Below are 18,271 nucleotides of genomic sequence, written 5' to 3' on the forward strand. Positions count from 1 at the left end.
CCAACATGGCTATTGCATAGAACTTCACAAATTCCCTCCAAACGTCCCACCGAAAACACACAATATGTCAAAACAGCATATAGATCTTCTAGGACTAGAAGTTCAAGCATTACTACAAAAGGACGCAATAGAATTAGTACCAAGCCTACAGAAAAACACAGGAGTTTACTCACTGTATTTTCTAATACCAAAGAAGGACAAAACTCTGAGACCAATACTAGATCTCATAACACTAAATACCTACATCAAATCAGACCACTTTCACATGGTCACATTACAAGACGTAATCCCACTGCTCAAACAGCAAGACTACATGACAACATTAGACCTAAAGGATGCGTATTTCCACATACCGATACATCCTTCCCACAGGAAATACCTAAGGTTCGTATTCAAAGGAATACATTACCAATTCAAAGTGTTGCCATTCAGAATAACAACTGCGCCAAGAGTCTTTACAAAATGCCTGGCAGTAGTAGCTGCACATATCAGAAGGCAGCAGATACACGTGTTCCCTTACTGAGATGACTGGTTAATCAAGACCAACACGCTAACAAGGTGTTCACATCACACAAAGTATGTCATACAGACCCTTCACAAGCTGGGTTTCTCCATCAACTATGCAAAGTCACACCTTTTGCCGTGTCAAACACAGCAATACTTAGGAGCGACAATCAACACAACAGAAGGGATAGCCACTCCAAGTCCACAAAGGGTTCAAACATTTCACAAGGTGATACAGGCCATGTATCCAACACAAAAGATACAAGCAAAAATGGTATTAAAACTCATAGGCATGATGTCTTCATGCATAGCCATTGTCCCAAACGCAAGATTGCACATGCGGCCCTTACAACAATGCCTAGCATCACAATGGTCACATGCACAGGGTCAACTTCTAGATCTGGTGTTGATAGACCGCCAAACATACATCTCGCTTCTATGGTGGAACAGTACAAATTTAAACAAAGGGCGGCCTTTCCAAGACCCAGTGCCACAATACGTCATAACAACGGATGCTTCCATGACAGGGTGGGGAGCACACCTCAATCAACACAGCATCCAAGGACAATGGGACATACATCAAAGGAAGTTTCACATAAATCACTTAGAACTGTTAGCAGTATTTCTAGCGTTGAAAGCATTTCAACCCATGATAACCCACAAATACATTCTTGTCAAAACAGACAACATGACAACAATGTATTATTTAAACAAACAGGGGGGGACACACTCGACACAGTTGTGTCTCCTAACACAAAAAATATGGCATTGGGCAATTCACAACCACATTCGCCTAATAGCACAATTTATTCCAGGGATCCAGAACCAGCTAGCAGACAATCTCTCTCGGGATCACCAACAAGTCCACGAATGGGAAATTCACCCCCAAATACTGAACACTTACTTTCAAATTTGGGGAACACCTCAAATAGATCTATTTGCAACAAAAGAAAACGCAAAATGCCAAAACTTCGCATCCAGGTTCCCACACCATCAATCCCAAGGCAATGCTCTATGGATGAATTGGTCAGGGATATTTGCGTACGCTTTTCCCCCTCTCCCTCTCCTTCCATATCTAGTAAACAGATTGAGTCAAAACAAACTCAAACTCATACTAATAGCACCAACATGGGCAAGACAACCTTGGTATACAACACTACTAGACCTGTCAGTAGTACCTCATGTCAAGCTACCCAACAGACCAGATCTGTTAACACAACACAAACAACAGATCAGGCATCCAAACCCAGCATCGCTGAATCTAGCAATTTGGCTCCTGAAATCCTAGAATTTGGACACTTAGACCTCACACAAGAGTGTATGGAGGTCATAAAACAAGCTAGAAAACCTTCCACTAGACACTGCTATGCAAATAAATGGAAAAGATTTGTTTGTTACTGCCATAATAATCAAATTCAACCATTGCACGCATCTCCAAAAGATGTAGTAGGATATTTACTACATTTGCAAAAATCAAATCTAGCTTTCTCTTCCATAAAGATACATCTCACCGCAATATCTGCTTACCTGCAGATTACTCATTCAACTTCCCTATTTAGAATACCTGTCATTAAAGCGTTTATGGAAGGCCTAAAGAGAATTATCCCACCAAGGACACCACCTGTTCCTTCATGGAACCTCAACATTGTCTTAACAAGGCTCATGGGTCCACCTTTCGAACCCATGCATTCTTGTGAAATGCAATACTTAACGTGGAAAGTTGCATTTCTCATTGCCATCACATCTCTAAGAAGAGTGAGTGAGATTCAGGCATTTACCATACAAGAACCATTTATTCAAATACACAAGAATAAGGTAGTTCTAAGAACAAATCCAAAATTCTTACCAAAGGTTATCTCACCGTTCCACTTAAATCAAACAGTAGAATTACCAGTGTTCTTCCCACAGCCAGATTCGGTAGCTGAAAGAGCACTACATACATTAGACATAAAGAGAGCACTAATGTACTACATTGACAGAACAAAACAAATTAGGAAGACAAAACAACTATTTATTGCCTTTCAAAAACCTCATACAGGAAATCCAATTTCAAAACAAGGCATTGCCAGGTGGATAGTTAAGTGTATTCAAGCCTGCTATCTTAAAGCAAAGAGAGAGCTGTCTATTACACCAAAGGCACACTCAACCAGAAAGAAAGGGGCTACCATGGCCTTTCTAGGAAATATTCCAATGAACGAAATATGTAAGGCAGCAACATGGTCTACGCCTCATACATTTACCAAGCACTACTGTGTAGATGTGTTAACTGCACAACAAGCCACAGTAGGTCAGGCTGTACTAAGAACATTATTTCAAACTACTTAAACTCCTACAGGCTGAACCACCGCTTTTGGGGAGATAACTGCTTACTAGTCTATGCACAGCATGTGTATCTGCAGCTACACATGCCATCGAACGGAAAATGTCACTTACCCAGTGTACATCTGTTCGTGGCATGAGATGCTGCAGATTCACATGCGCCCACCCGCCTCCCCGGGAGCCTGTAGCCGTTTAGAAGTAGATCTTAAACAATTGTACATTTGTAAATATATTACTTTAACCTTTATTATGTACATACGTATTCATTCCATTGCATGGGCACTATGACTAACATACACAACTCCTACCTCACCCTCTGCGGGGAAAACAATCTAAGATGGAGTCGACGCCCATGCGCAATGGAACCGAAAGGGGAGGAGTCCCTCGGTCTCGTGACTCGAAAAGACTTCTTCGAAGAAAAACAACTTGTAACACTCCGAGCCCAACACCAGACGGCGGACTGTGCACAGCATGTGAATCTGCAGCGACTCATGCCACGAACAGATGTACACTGGGTAAGTGAAATTTTCCATATATATATATATCTTTGTGGGTATACATAATTAGTGTATATTTGTTTTGATTAAAAAACAAAAAAAAAAAAGAAAGAGGAGTTTTATTAAATCTACAGCCATTTTATTGCAATGTTGTGTGATTTACAATGTTATGAGATGTTGCCTTAATCTTTCATTACGTCAGGTTATTGTTCTCATGCACGTAAAAAATGTTGGTACTGACGTCGGCGAGGACCTCTTATTGCCTGTATGACGTCAGACGGCGTCGCGTGGGCCAGTGTGACGTCCTCGTCGACGTGCAGAAGCTAGGAAGAAGATTTCCGTTGAATGCTGGCGCCATGGGAGTATTCATTAGGTGAGGAATCCACAGGTAGCTAATGTATCCACCAGAAAAGTCGTTACCAAAGGTAAGTAACTCGTTCATATGTGCACTAGCATCTCTCTAAAACCCGGCACTGCGTTGCCGGTTTGGAGAGAGCAGGCAAAGGCTCCCACTCTGCCTTGGAGCGCCCTGGCTGGGCGTCCAATCCTACTGCTCCTTTCATGCTGCTGACAGCATGAAAGCAGCGGTTGGATTGGACGCACACAGCAGGCTGGGAGTCTGTGCCTGCAATGCAAAACAGAGCAGAGCGGATGGGAGCGGCGCGCCCCAGGGAGAAGTTAAGGGTTTTGGGGGTTTTTTGGGGGGTTCGCGCCACCCCGCCCCGCCACTTTTCCCTCCCGCGAGCCGCACCTGTGTGTATACCAGATACTTATTATTTTTCAGTTAGAAGCATTAAAGGACGTCTCAATCATCCACTAATAAAGTAAAGATTGCTTCCGTGTTTGCTTCTCATTGGACACAGCTCCTTTGGTGTCTGCAGTATGGTGGATCATATGAGGGTGTAGAAAATCGGAATATCTGAGGCTCCTTTTGAAATAAATGGGATAGATATGCCCTGATTGTATTAATATGTATTTGTTTTTTTGTTATTGTTATTAACTTGTGTACGTTTATTAGCTTGCCAAGTGTATGAATATACCTACGATCACGTCTGCCAACTGCATAGAATATATGACTGGTTTAGCTTTTTTTTCAATTTATTATTCCTTCTGTTGGTTTTGAACGCTCATACCCGGCTTACTGATTAGACTTCGAAGAACTTTGTCGACCTCTAAGTTGTGAGATGTTTTTAGGAAAGTACAACTGCGAACGTCTGCCTCAAGTCTACAGTTATTCAGCAGGCTGATTGCTTTTCTCTGTTCGGTTTTTGTACTTTACTACAGCATGGAGACATGGCTGAAGGGGCTTTTCAGTCAAATAATAGTTAGTGCCCTACGATTCAAACCTTTTGATATCTATTAGTGATTAAGGATGCCTTCAGTGTTAGGCGGAACTGGTCCTGATGCAAAAAGAGTCAGAAAAATGTGAATGTGTGGCGCATACTGATGTATGGCTAAGAGGTCTGACTGTTCACTTTACTCTCCTAATTCCTCAACATATGTTTACGTTCCCTTCGTGCTCCAAAAGTTGTACATATAAATGTTTATTGTTAACACGATGCAAGAAAAGACTTTAAGGTGCAAAAGCTTCCCTTTCCACATCCACCTTAGCTAAATAAGCGTATACATGCATTTTTCACAATTTCCAGAGCACTTAGAAATTAGTGTGGGAAAGACATTGTAAAAGTTTGTGACTATCCCATAGATTAACTTGTTTATGCTGATTTTTTTAGCACCACTCCTGTAACATGCCTCCACGATTGTAACCACATCCACTCTTTTATGGGGCACGAATAGTCTGCACAATTTGTGGAACTTCCACCCTCATAGATAACATCACCAAATGCAAAAAATAATATATACAGCCTGCTTAATGAAACCATACTAAAGTTTTAGGCATTTGTCACGTGTCTCAAAAACATTTAGAGAATCCAGCAGATCATCTTGGAGTGGTTTATTTTATGATTTTGGTATTTCTACAGAAAACTAGAAGTGTTTGTCAGATGATTAGGTCCTCTTCTCATTTGGTGAAATATTCTGGTTCTAGGAATTTGTAAAGCACTGCAGTCACCCAAAAGAGTATTGTGGTGCTAAGGATCAATCAGTCTATCAGGATTTGTAAAGCGCTGCTAATCACCCGACAGTGTATCCAGGTGCTTGAAGGTCCCGGTGAAAGCAGAGAAAACAAGGGAAAAGCAAGGAGAAGGCACACAACAAAACGGGTGAAAAGGCAAGGCAGGAGCAGTGAGAACGAGGGAAAAACAAGAAGAGGCACACAAAAACCGGTGGAAAAAGCAAGGAGAGAGCTGTGAAAACGAGGGAAAAGCAAGAAGGCACACAAAAAGCAGCAGAAAACATAAGGAGAGAAAGCAGTGAAAACAAGAGAAAAAAAAAGGAGTGGGCACACAAAAAAGAGGGGTAAAAGCAGGGGGCAAGCATGGAAAACAAGGAAAGGGCGCTAAGAGAAAGCAGTGAGCATGATGGAAAGGCAAAGAGAATGCACTCAAAAACAGGAAAAGCAAGGAGAAGACAGGGGCAACAGTGATGCAGCAGCATTGGGAGAGCTGAGCCTGGGACCTGCTCATTAAGTAGGTCCTAGGAGGAGGGAGGCGCTTTGGGAGGCGGGGTGGGTAAGACTTGGTGGGAGGTGGGAAATAACGGGCAGCAGGCAGGAGCGGCAATGAGGGAAAATGCAAGGAGAAAGCAGTGAAAACAAAGGAAAAGGAGAAGGCACACAAAAAATGGGTGGAAAGCAAGGAGAAAGCAGTGAAAATGAGAGAAAAGTAAGGATCTGACACAAAGAACGGGGAAAGCTGCAAGGACAGCACTGAGATTGAGAGAAATGCAAGGAGAAGACACTCAAACAACGGGAACAAAAGCAAGGAGAAGACAGGAGCAAGACTGATGCAGCAGCATGGGGAAAGGTGGGCCTGGGACCTGCCCAATGGTGTTGAGCTGCATCTTCCATTAAGTAGGTCCTGGAAGGAGGAAGTTCTGGGTGGTGGCAGGTGGAGCTTAGTGGGAAATAGGTGGCAGGCGGGAGCGGCAAGGAGGTAAAAAACAAGATGAAAACAGGGAAAATGATGGAAAAGCAGGAATATTGTATAGTTATTTTAGCCATGTTGTTTTATACTAACTAGGTATGCCGCTGTGCACTTAAACCGTTACAGTTTATTCAGCATTGCTTTATTTTTCTAGCAATAGCAACATTTGCAGTGCTGTTTTATTTTCTTGATCTCATTGTACTTTCGCCTAGGAAAGCATTACGTATTTAGTAGGACATTTATTTCACTCTGTGCTTTCTCCAAGGCTACAGTCAGAAAGGGTTGCCGACAAACGTGGTATGCTGTGTCTCCAATATTCACAGAAAACACACACTCCTAGTGGGGACCATTTCTTAGAATGTCAGCTGTTTTATTATACAAAAAAAAAACCTTTGTCCCAGACAAGTTAGAGGGAGATTACAGCCAGATGACCACGACTGTATGCTGATTGCTGATCACTTCGCTGCAGCTACTTGTTTAGACTGCAGGCCCCCGATCCACATGGGGATAGTGTCTCTCTAGACTACAGGCTTCTTCCTTCAGGTATGAGTGATGGTATACCCCCAGGGGGAAAACCCGAAGGGCAGATTAGGCTTATTACGCTGTGCCTCAGACATAGTGTAAGTAGGAGAAATATATACATCACTTCTAGTGACAGTATGGTAGGACTATTCTTGTGTTTTACTCTGTTAGTCACCTGCTGGTTTTTATTGTGTTTTATCATCCTAGTTATTGCAATACACGCCTTTCTATCCAAGATGCAGTTATTTCAATAAATCCTTATTGAACTATATTCTGCCTCTGTTGTCTTTGCCTGCATGAAACTTTATGGGTAACTAAGAAAAAGGAATGGAATATGATCGATCACGATTCCCAGGAGGAGTCACCTTGTCATGTGCCCGGTTGCCACAATCATCTCAGCCAGAGATGAAGCGCTTCTAGTTATCCGGAGAACCCGGATTAGGCTGACAGGCGTCACGTGGTGTGGAATTCCACTGAATCCAAGTGATCTTGTCTCCCAAATCCAGTAGCCTCATTAGCATAATGAGAACGTATGCGACAAGAAGACACACAAAAAAGGGGGCAAGGAGAAGACAGGAGCAAGAGCGACACAGCAGCTCGAGGAGGGCTGGGCCTGGGATCACAGATAAGGTTAAAACGGACCTGTTAAAAAACAACATCTGAGAGCTGGGTTTTCAGAGATTTGCGATAGGCTAGAGGCTTACTGATCAGACTAGGCATAAAGGGTAGTGCTTTACATTAGATGCCTAAAAGCCAATGGTATTAAGAGCAGGCAGGAAAATCAGGTGAAAGCTTTGCTTTCTGATGTAAGAGTCAAGTTTTTGGTAGGCCCAATGTACCAGACACAGGGATTAGAAGAGTATCCGCAAAGAAGCTGGCAGCCATTGCAAAGAAACCCTTAATGTGGAGAACAGTGCTCAGCAGAGTGGGCCAAAAATTAACCTACCTGCAGAATTATGTATCATTTGAATGCAAGCAAGAAGAAATTCAAGGAGGGCCAAGACCTGAGACTTAAATAGTCGAGGCGGGATAGATTGACTTCCACCATTTGACATAAGGTGATTGAAAGTAAATGCACATTGTGCAACCCATCAAGATGATGAAACAAGACACTGAAAACTTAATTGACGTGCGTGGACGTGGAAAAATTACGACCAAAATAAATACTAGGGTTTCTGACCTTAGATACAGGAATGGGGGCTGAGCTCAGAGACGTGGATTACTAATCCGATGACCACTTGAATGAGTGCTTGCAAACTAACCTCGCATTCTAGCAACAATCAGTTACAAAGATCAGTTAGTAAAGGCCAGGTCGAGTTCAAGGCAAGATGAAGGATCTACACCAGACACTGTTCCAGAGGAAAGCTTTATTTTATAGCTTGTGTAAAATCCACCACACATATACAGATTTTAGCGAGGCATGTACAGGTAAGTGAAAAGAGTGCATCATGTAAGATACTTATTCTCACTGTGTATAAAATCACTGTTTATTAACTTTGTTAGCCACCTGTATTTGCACCGCTTCTTTAATTTACATTAGGTTTTAGATTTTGTAATAAAAGCTTCAACATACTTTTGATATCATTTGGCCATCCCACTAAATTACTGTATTTTAGGTTTATCATTGTGGGTGGTTGCTTCTTTTATTGCGTGTATTAAATCCTCTTGGCTTGAACACTTTCCCTGGGATAACTTTACCCACCTACCCCAACCCTAAAATATGCACTTCTATTTGATGTAGCATGGTTAAGAAAACAGTTTTGCATGGAAATTTACTTGGTGGTAATCAGTTTTCAAATCAATGGTCAAAACAAACATTACTCCTTTTGACCTCACTGTCACCTTGTACAGAAGTGAAAAGCTGCTAAGTAATATATTTATTTTCAAATTCCTCTTGTAACACTCAAAGCTTCCCAGCTAGTTTTATGTTGTAGTGGCAACAAAATGTGAAAGCCAGTCTGAGCTCTCAGTCCGCCCTATTGTCTTCCTCTCCAGCACTGACACATATGTGCCACCCCAATACTGTGCCATGGGTAATAGTGTATTGACCTGTGGGCTGCCTAAGAGGGAAAGTACTCCTCGTCACGTGCTGTGAAATTACTCTTTAAATGTGTTGTTATGGGTTCTCATGGGTATTTCTAAGCACTAGCATGGCTGAGTAACTGACCAGCAGCCAACTCGGAACACCCATACGTTGACCCACCTAGGCCTAATAACTAGCATTGTTGATTACCAGTCCAGCGGCCACCCCAGACTTATGTACCCAGACTCACCTAGGGCTAAGCACTAGCATGGCTGACTACCAGACCAACAGCTACCCCGGACTACTATACCTTGCCCCACCTAGGCCTAAGCACTAGCATGGCTGACTATCAGACCAGCGGCCACCCCCGGACTAATGTACCTGGACTCGCCAAGGCCTAAGCACTAGCATGGCTGACTACCAGTCCATCGGCCACCCCGGACTAATGTACCTTGACTCATCTAGGCCTAAGCACTAGCATGGCTGACTACCAGGGACACCCCGGGCTACTGTACCTAGACCCACCAAGGCCTAAAAACTAGCATGGCTCAAGCAATCAATCAGGGTTCTTATATAGCACAACTACTCACTCGTGAGGGTCTCAAGGCGCTGGGGGAGTGGGTGGATCTGCGGATTAGTTGAAGAGGGTCTTGAGGTCCTTCCTGAATTGCAGCAGCGATGGTGATTGCCTGAGGTGCAGAAGCAGGGAGTTCAAGGTCTTCGCAGCGAGGTAGGAGAAACAGCTTTCTCCAGCTGTGGTCTTATGGATCCATGGGATGGTGGCCAGGGCTAGTTGGGCAGAGCGGAGATGTCTGGTGGGGGTGTAGAAGGAGAGGCCGTGGTTGAGGTATGCAGATCCGGCATTGTGGAGGGCTTTGTAGGCGTGCATGAGGAGCTTGAAGGTAATTCTTTTGTTGATGGGTAGCCACTGAAGGTTTCTCAAGTGGCCGGTGATGTAGCTGCGGCATGGGATGCTCAGGACGAGTCTGGCAGAGGCATTCTGGATGTTCTGTAGTTTCTTTAGGTGTTTCTGGGTGATGCTGGCATAGAGTGTGATGTTGTAGTAGAGTCTGCTGCTGACAAGCGTATGGGTGACCATTTGTTTGGATTTGGTGGAGGTGATAACGAGGTTTTGTGTGTGGACCGTTGGTGTGGATGGGAGGTGAGTTCCGAGTGCTGCAGGCGACTGCGTTCATCCTATTGTGGAAGATGCTCTTGTCGGTTGTGGGTTTGTCTGTGAGGGAGAGAATCAGCTGGGTGTTGTGTTGAGTCCATGGCTTTTGACGATGGCTGCAAGAGGGGTCATGTAGATGTTGAGGAGGGTGAGGCTCAGGGAGGCTTCCTGAGGTAGTCCGCAGCTGATCTCTGTGGGTTCTGAGTTGAACAGTGGAAGTCTATCTCTCTTCGGCCTGTGAGGAAGGAGCAGATCCATTCTAGGGCATTGTCACGAATGCAGGTGTCATGGAGTCTTGCGCAGAGGGTGCGGTGGGAGACTGTGTCGAAGGTGGCTGAAAGGTCCAAGAGTATGAGGGCAGCAGTTTCACCTCGGTTGAGGAGGGTGTGGATGTCATCTGAAGCGGTGAGGAGAGCAGTCTCTGTGCTGTGGTTGCTTCTGAAGAGAGGTCCAGGATGTGGTTTGTTTCGATTAACTCAGAGAGTTGGGTGTTGATGGCTTTCTCGATGACTTTGGCTGGGAAGGGGAGCAGCGAGATGGGATTGTAGTTCTTGAGGTCTGTCGGGTCAGCAGAGGGTTTCTTCAGCAGGGGGTTGATCTCTGCGTGCTTTCAGTCTTCTGGGAAGTTAGTGGACTCGATGGAACAGTTAATGGTGCGGCAGAGTTCGGGTGTGATGGAGGTGCCTGCTTTGTTAAAGATGTGGTGAGGGCAGGGATCCGAGGGGGCTCCGGAGTGGATGCTCTTCATGATCCTGAGGGCGTCATCAGAGGTGAGGGTAGTTCAGCTGGATAAAATCTGCTGGGGTCTGGGGTCATTTGGTGCGGTGGTTGTGGGTGGGCTTGGTGTGTCTTGGTTTGCGAAGCTGTAATAGATCTCCTTGATCTTGCAGTGGAAGAAGGTGGTGAGGTTGTTGCAGAGGTTTAGAGAGGGGGGAATGTCTGTGTTGTGAAAGACACACCAACGCTGTATCTTTGTCAAACAGGTGGTTTAATAAGCCGGACAAATGGATGCAACCTCTACCTCAGTCAGCTCCTTACAGCCGTCTGAAGCATGTCACGGCTCCCATGACAACACTTGAAGATTCTTTTCATAAAGCCACATCACATTACAACATATCCTCTTCTCTCGTACAACAATATACAAACACAACATTAAAGGAGGAAAACAACTTGATATAAAACAAACGAAAATAAAAACAAGATATAGATTATTGTGGAACGCAGTTAGTTTGTAAACATAACTATCTCACAAAATCTCATAGATACAAGGGAGGACACATTTGTCTCTGAATCATTGCTGAACCTGCACCATTGCTTCTGTTTCCCATATCCGAAAAACAACCATCATTTAGACTTTGAGCAGCCTCAAAAATGGGTCGGACGCCCTCAGAATTGAACTGAACACCTTCGGAGTTTTGAGAGAACTGAAACTATACTTTTGTCAGAATCCTGAGAGACTGAAACTAAGTCTTCATCTTCAATCATCATGAACCCATCACATCTATCTTCTTGTGTACTGGATTTAGAGCCCTGTGCACCAAATGTTGCTATTCTTCTGAAATTTCATTTTTTGTCATTTTTTAATACAATGTGCCACTTATGAACTTCCTTAACCTGAAAAGGCCCACTAAACTTGTTTAACCCTCACCAGGCACAATTTTATTTTTGTGACTTTCTGTCTTCATTTGACACTCCTGTACACCACCATTCCCTTCTAACAAAGCTTTCAACCAAGATGGTGTCAATTTAGTACTAGGCCTTAGACCACGCATCATCCAAAAAGGTGAAGAAGACAGCGTGTTGCTCTCCGTTGTCCGATATGCCCACACCAAATCACTCACAACTTTTCTCACACACAGCTGATTCGCCAAAACTAACTGAATGGCACCCTTAACCATTCTGTTAGCCCTTTCTACAACACCATTCCTTTGGGGATTGTAAAGAACAGTGCGTGACTGTTTCACTCCACTTTCGCTTAAAAATTGCTTCATCTGATGCGATGTAATTTCTGTACCATTGTCCGTCACGAGACATTCCGGATATCCCTCCTCACTAAAGACTTCAGACAAGATCTTTATTGTGGACAACTTCCGCCATAAACTTCACAATCAGCCACTTGGTAGTGACATCAACAAAGACGAAAGAAAATCTCTTACTGTAATTAACTCCTGCAATTGGACCAATAAAGTCCCCACAGACCATGTGCCATGCCTTACCTGGATCCTGTATATTCCCACACAAGGTTTGCTTTCCCACCTTTAACCTTTTCTCACTTTCAATGCACTAAGAACACCTTTCCACCCAGTTCACCACATCATCGTCCATTCCTGGCCACCAAAACTCCGCTCTAAGACATTTTTTTAGTCATTGTCTGTCCAAGATGACCTTGATGAGCAATATGGAATATTTTTCTCCTAACACCCATTAGTGGTATCAACCTTTTGCCTCGTAAAAAACATTAGCACCCAAAACAGACAATTCATCAAACACCTTCCTAAATGTCCTCAAAGCTTTGGGTAACACACTCTCCCTCCTTCATCATTTCAAGATCAATTTGAATACTCCTTTCAACACTTCATCTTGTGACATGGCATCCATCCACTCTTCCTTACTCACGGCCCCCAACGTCCACTGTACCACATCACAAACACTTGCAACCGCTCCTTCACTCTCACACTTTATTACAGCTTCTTCATCAACTGGTTTCCAAACCACAAGAATTTGTATACCGACAGTCAACACTCACTGCGCTGGTAGCTAATCAGCGCATACCTCCAGAAATCCTGTACGGGTCAGCAGCAAATCATCTTCACAACTACTTGTTCCTTACTTCTCTAAAAGACCCGTTGGTCTTTTCTGCTTGAGTGTTTTCTGTCACAATTCCTCCAATTCTCAGGGTAAAGGTCACATCACTCCTGCACAATGGAAGCTGGCTTCAACTCATCGCCAAAATCATGTTGTGAAGGACACACTGACGCTGCATCTTTATCAAACAGGTGGTTTAATAAGCCAGACAAATGGATGTGACCTCTACCTCAGCCAGCTCCTTACAACCATCTGAAGCAGAATGTCACAGCTCCCATGACAACACTTGAAGATTATTTTCATGAAACCACATCACATTACAACAGTCTGCTGTCTCTGCGTTTGGTTTGGTGAATTCATTAACTACGGCGAAGAGTTCTTTGCTGGTGTGTCCATTGGCATTGATACATTCCTGTGTGGCTGCTTTCTTTGTTGTTCTGATGAGGTGGTGGTGTGTGGTGATGGCGGTTTTGAAGGCTGTGTGATCTACCACAGTCTTGCTGCTCCTCCATCTTTTCTTGAGCTGTCTGCAGGTGTGTTTGGACTCTTGGAGGGTGGGGGAAGAACCTGCAAGCTTTCTTGGAGGGTTTCCTCAGGGGAGCCAGTGTGTTGCCACAGTTGGATATCGAGAGGTGGAGGTTGCAGTCTGAGGTGTTGGCTTCTATGGATGTCGGTGGTGGGGTTTTGCTAAGGGAGATGGTGAGCTGGTCTTCGGTGACCCTGTTCCAACTTCTCCAAGGATCGCGTTGGGCGTGGTGGCGTCAAGGAGAAGTGGATGCCTTGGTGGTTGGTCCAGTGTAGCTCAGAGGTGTGGCTGACCGAGATGTTGTTGCTTGCAGAGAGGATGGGGTCGAACGTGTGTCCTACTGAGTGGGTTGGAGTTGTGACCAGTTGTTTGAGTCCGATGGTGTCGAGGTTCTCCAGTACGGATGAGGTGTTGTGGTTGTTAAAGTTGTCCAGGTGGTAGTTGAGGTCGCCGAGGAGGATGTAGTCTGTTGAGGCAAGAGCGTGGTGAGCAATGAAGTCAACTATGGCTTTGCTGAAGGGGGGTAGGGTCCAGGGGGTCTGTAGACAAGGGTGTCACAAAGGGTGGTGTTTAGGTTGGTCTAGTTCTGGAAGTGGAGGTGTTCATTGTCGGGTGAGAGGTCGTTGGAGCTGTTTGTGAGGCGGAGGGTATTTTGTGTATGATGGCGATGCCTCCTCCTGATCGGTTGACGTGGTCCATGTGGATGATTTTGTAGCTGTCTGGGATGGGGGTTGTGATGTTCGAAGCTGAGATGAAGTTCAACCAGGTTCCCATAAAGAAGGCGGCGTCAGGGTGATAGAGTCCAGCATCCAGCAGGTCCCAGATCTCCACAGCCTGTCTTTTGAGGGAGCAGGTGTTGAGTAGGATGCATCTGAGGTGGTTGGGTCCAGTTCTTGAAGGTTGTGCAGTCGGTGGGTCTGGTGTGTGGCGAGAGGAGCAGGCACAGTTGACACAGGTGAATAGGCCTTGGGTGTTCTTGGTGATGCGAGGTGGCAGGCAGTGGACCTTCCGGGGTTGAGTGTGTGGAGGGTGCAGGAGTCGTATTGCTGGATGGTCCGAGAACCAGGGTTTGTGGTGCTCAGCGTGGCCCAGACGGGCACAGATGGACTTGCCTTTGGTGACCTGCTGCACGGCCACGCAGCAGCCACCATTAAGAAGTGTTTGCAGAGACCTGGCCAACTGGGAGATGGGAAACCGGAAAATGGTGCTGGAAGGGGGTGGGGCCACTGGGGACGAGCAGTGGCAAGGAAAACAGTTGCCAAAAAGAGGAGAAAGTGAAAGAAAGTAGTAATAGATGAAAAGTTGGAAAATAGACCACAGGAGAAAAAAGGCAGAAAGCAGAAGAGAGAGAGGGCAGAGAGCAGCAGCAGAGCGGAGATGCTCCCCATTGGACCACTAGGGATGAGGTGCAGGTGGGTGCCTGGGGGTGGAGGAGGGCCTCGAACTAAGGACCTGAAAAGGTCAGGGGACAACAGCTACCAGCGGAGCTATGCGGTGAGGGAAGCAATTTACTGACAAGGTCAGTAAGAATGCTCCTTCAACGCGCAGTGGCCACCATTAGGTAGTGTTTGGGGAGGGATGGACAACTAGGAAGCGGGAGAACAGCTCTGTAAGGGGGCAGGGCTGCAGGTGACAAACAGCGGCAAGTGCACGAAAAGAAAAACACGCAAAAAAGAGGATAAATTAGAGAAAGTAAAACAAAGCAGTAATAGATGAAAAGGTGGAAAAGAGCAGAGAAGCAAAAAGGCAGAAAGCATAAGAGACAGAGGGCAGAGAGCAGCAGCAGCAGAACAGAGATGCTCCCCATTGGACCACCAGGGATGAGGCACAGGCGAGTGCCTGCGGGTGGAGGAGGGCCTCGAGCTAAGGACCTGAAAGGGTCAGGGGACAACAGCTACCAGGCAGAGCTGTGCTGTGAGGGAAGCAATTTACTGACAAGGTCAGTAAAATCTCCAGTAAGACTACCAGACCAGCGGCCACCTCGGACAACTGTATCTTGACCCACCTAGGCCTAAGCACTAGGGTGGCTGACTACTAGGCCAGTGGCCAGCCCAGTCTAATGTACCTTGACTCGCCTAGGCACTTGCATGGCTGACTACCAGTCCAGCGGCCACCCCGGACTAATGTACCTGGACTCACCTAGGCCTAAGCATCAGCATGGCTGACTACCAGTCCATCGGCCACCCCGGACTAATGTACCTTGACTCATCTAGGCCTAAGCACTACCATGGCTGACTTCCAGTCCAGCGGCCACCCCGGACTAATGTACCTGGACTCACCTAGGCCTAAGCATCAGCATGGCTGACTACCAGTCCATCGGCCACCCCGGACTAATGTACCTTGACTCATCTAGGCCTAAGCACTAGCATGGCTGACTACCAGTCCAGCGGCCACTGCAGACTAATGTACCTTGACTCACCTAGGTCTAAGCACTAGTCTGGCTGACTACTAGTCCAGTAGCCATCCCGTACTAATGTACCCTGACACACCTAGATAATTGGTGACCATTCCTGTTTGCTCAAAACACATTAGCCATTAGTTGTGAACTTTGACTGATGGCTCCTTCACCTTAACTTTTTGCCCTAGCTCCTCGAAGGTACCACATTTATGTTTGTCAAGCCTTTCAGAGCAGCAGATATTTTTTCTCTATATATAATAATGCTATGCTTGTGTAAATTGTATAGACTTGGCAAAGAATGCTATGCTTGTGTAATCTGTATAGACTTGACAAAGAAGCTACTAAATATTCTTAGTTCAACGCCAGACTGAAGGAAGAAGAGAACTGTATTAGTCGCAAGACGATTTCTGGTTGGTCGTGAAAGTTCAAGCAATAAATAAAGATGACTTTAAATTCTGTATTAATCATGTCACACTTGCTGCACTCCAGAGACAGCGGTCAAACGTCAGAGTGTGTCTTCTGACAAAAAACTTGCTGCTTATGATTTTGAACATGGAGATTCATGTTTAGAAACTGCTGAGTTTGCAGTCGCAGAAATAAAAATAAAGTGAGAATATTGCTTGGGTAGAAGAGGGTGAAAGGGAAAACCGTAGGATATCTGTTTTCGTTACACGACAAAATGTAAATGCCAGTAAGTTAACCGTACATAATCAGTAGTTAGGAAAGCAAAAATTGAGCACATTTTTTGTAATTCTGAATTGTGCTGGAAACAAAGATTTTAATAGGATCAAAACAAATGAAGGCGTTTTACTTTGTGCTGCACAAATGATAAATATTCAATGAAACCAGATTTCCACACATTGTCTGCAAAATAGTTTTTATCAGTAAAACTGTGTGTGTGCAAATTTAGTGGAGTGGCAATTTTAGTGGCAAATGTGCTGTCTATATATGACAGTGCATTGCCATCTAAATATCTAATTCAAGTGAAAAATCGCCTGCCTCGTCTGTTAAAGCTAGGTTAGTTGTGAAAGTTTTTTGTTCTTAAAAAAGGGTTATGTTTCTAAAAAGTTTGAGAAGCGCTGCACCACTGAGTTGTTTCTAATGTGGAAAGAAGTAATTCAAGATTTCTTTACTGAGAAGGTTGATACCATTTGCCATAACTTAAGTCATTGCTGGAATAGGCAGCTGATATTTGATTCATTTCTTACTCTGTGGTCCCATTCTTTTCTTTCATGTATAATATGTCTCTTACTGAGATATGTTGTGTGTTAAAGATTTTCTAAAGCGCAACAAATACCCTGAGGCATCTTTGCGCTAAGCTGATAAACAGAGTAAGCAAGGGAGTTTTTTTTAGGCAGATCTAAATAGCCAGGTCTTTAGTTGTTTGCAAAACTGTAATAGATTAGGAGCATTTTGAAGTCCAGACCAATATGTTCCAAGCTTTGGCAACCCCGAGAAAGAAACTCTGGCCTCCCCAAGTGGCCCGCTTGAACTTAGGGACGACAATGAGTTTAGCGTTCATGGACCTGAGCGATCGTCCTGGGAATACAAAGCGAGTCCAGCGCATAAAAACTCAGGGCACATACCGCGGAGGTCCTTATAGGTAATGTAGAGGGCTTTGAAGGTATTTTTTTTACTGTATGGGTAGCCAATGCAGCTCTTTAATGTCCTTCAACACCAAGCAGTAATTGGGAAGCTTCAGAAGGAGACCAGTCTATTGGTGCGCATTTAGATTGAGGCTGTTGTAGTAATTCAATCTGACCAGGACTAATGCAGTGACCAGTGTCTTCTGTAGGTGAGAAGGGATGTAAGGAAGATGTTATTCATCAATTTGAGCATTAGAAATACAGAAAAAGGCTGTAGCATTGGCTTAGTCCTGATAGCTGAGCTTATCATCAATAATAATAAAGCCTAATTTGCAGGCCTTCTCCACTAGGGTGGGGAGGGGACCCATATCTGAGGACCAGACAGACGGATGGGAGCCATATAAAATGACCTTGGTTTTATCTGAATTCAGTTTCAGACTATTGCTTCCCATCCAAGGCTGACATCCTCCTTGGTTAGAGAGACCACAATCTGGGTGTTGTCCGCATAGGAAGTTAAAGAGGAGCCAAACAAACAAGATTAGCCAATGGGGTAACGTCAACACTAAATAGGGTCGGGCTCAATGAGGAGCCCTGTGGTACTCCACAAGGAAAAGAAAATGAGGGAGAAGTTATGGCACTTATTGTTAAGATGTGTTCACGCCCATACACACCTGTTCATCGTTTTTGGTAAAGGAATTGATTTTCACAGTGCACTGTCCCTCTCATAGGGGATTTCAGAAGGGAAAATTCCCTGATTTTGAAAATCACGAGTGACTTAATTTTTTTTTCTTTTTTTTTTTTTTAAAACCTTCCTTGAATCCTAGGGCACCCACCTCATTACAGGCATTCTTCAGGGGCCTCATTTTTGGTAAA

The sequence above is a fragment of the Pleurodeles waltl genome, chromosome 1_2 (assembly GCF_031143425.1).
Source record: "Pleurodeles waltl isolate 20211129_DDA chromosome 1_2, aPleWal1.hap1.20221129, whole genome shotgun sequence".
In the NCBI taxonomy this organism is placed as follows: Eukaryota; Metazoa; Chordata; class Amphibia; order Caudata; family Salamandridae; genus Pleurodeles; species Pleurodeles waltl.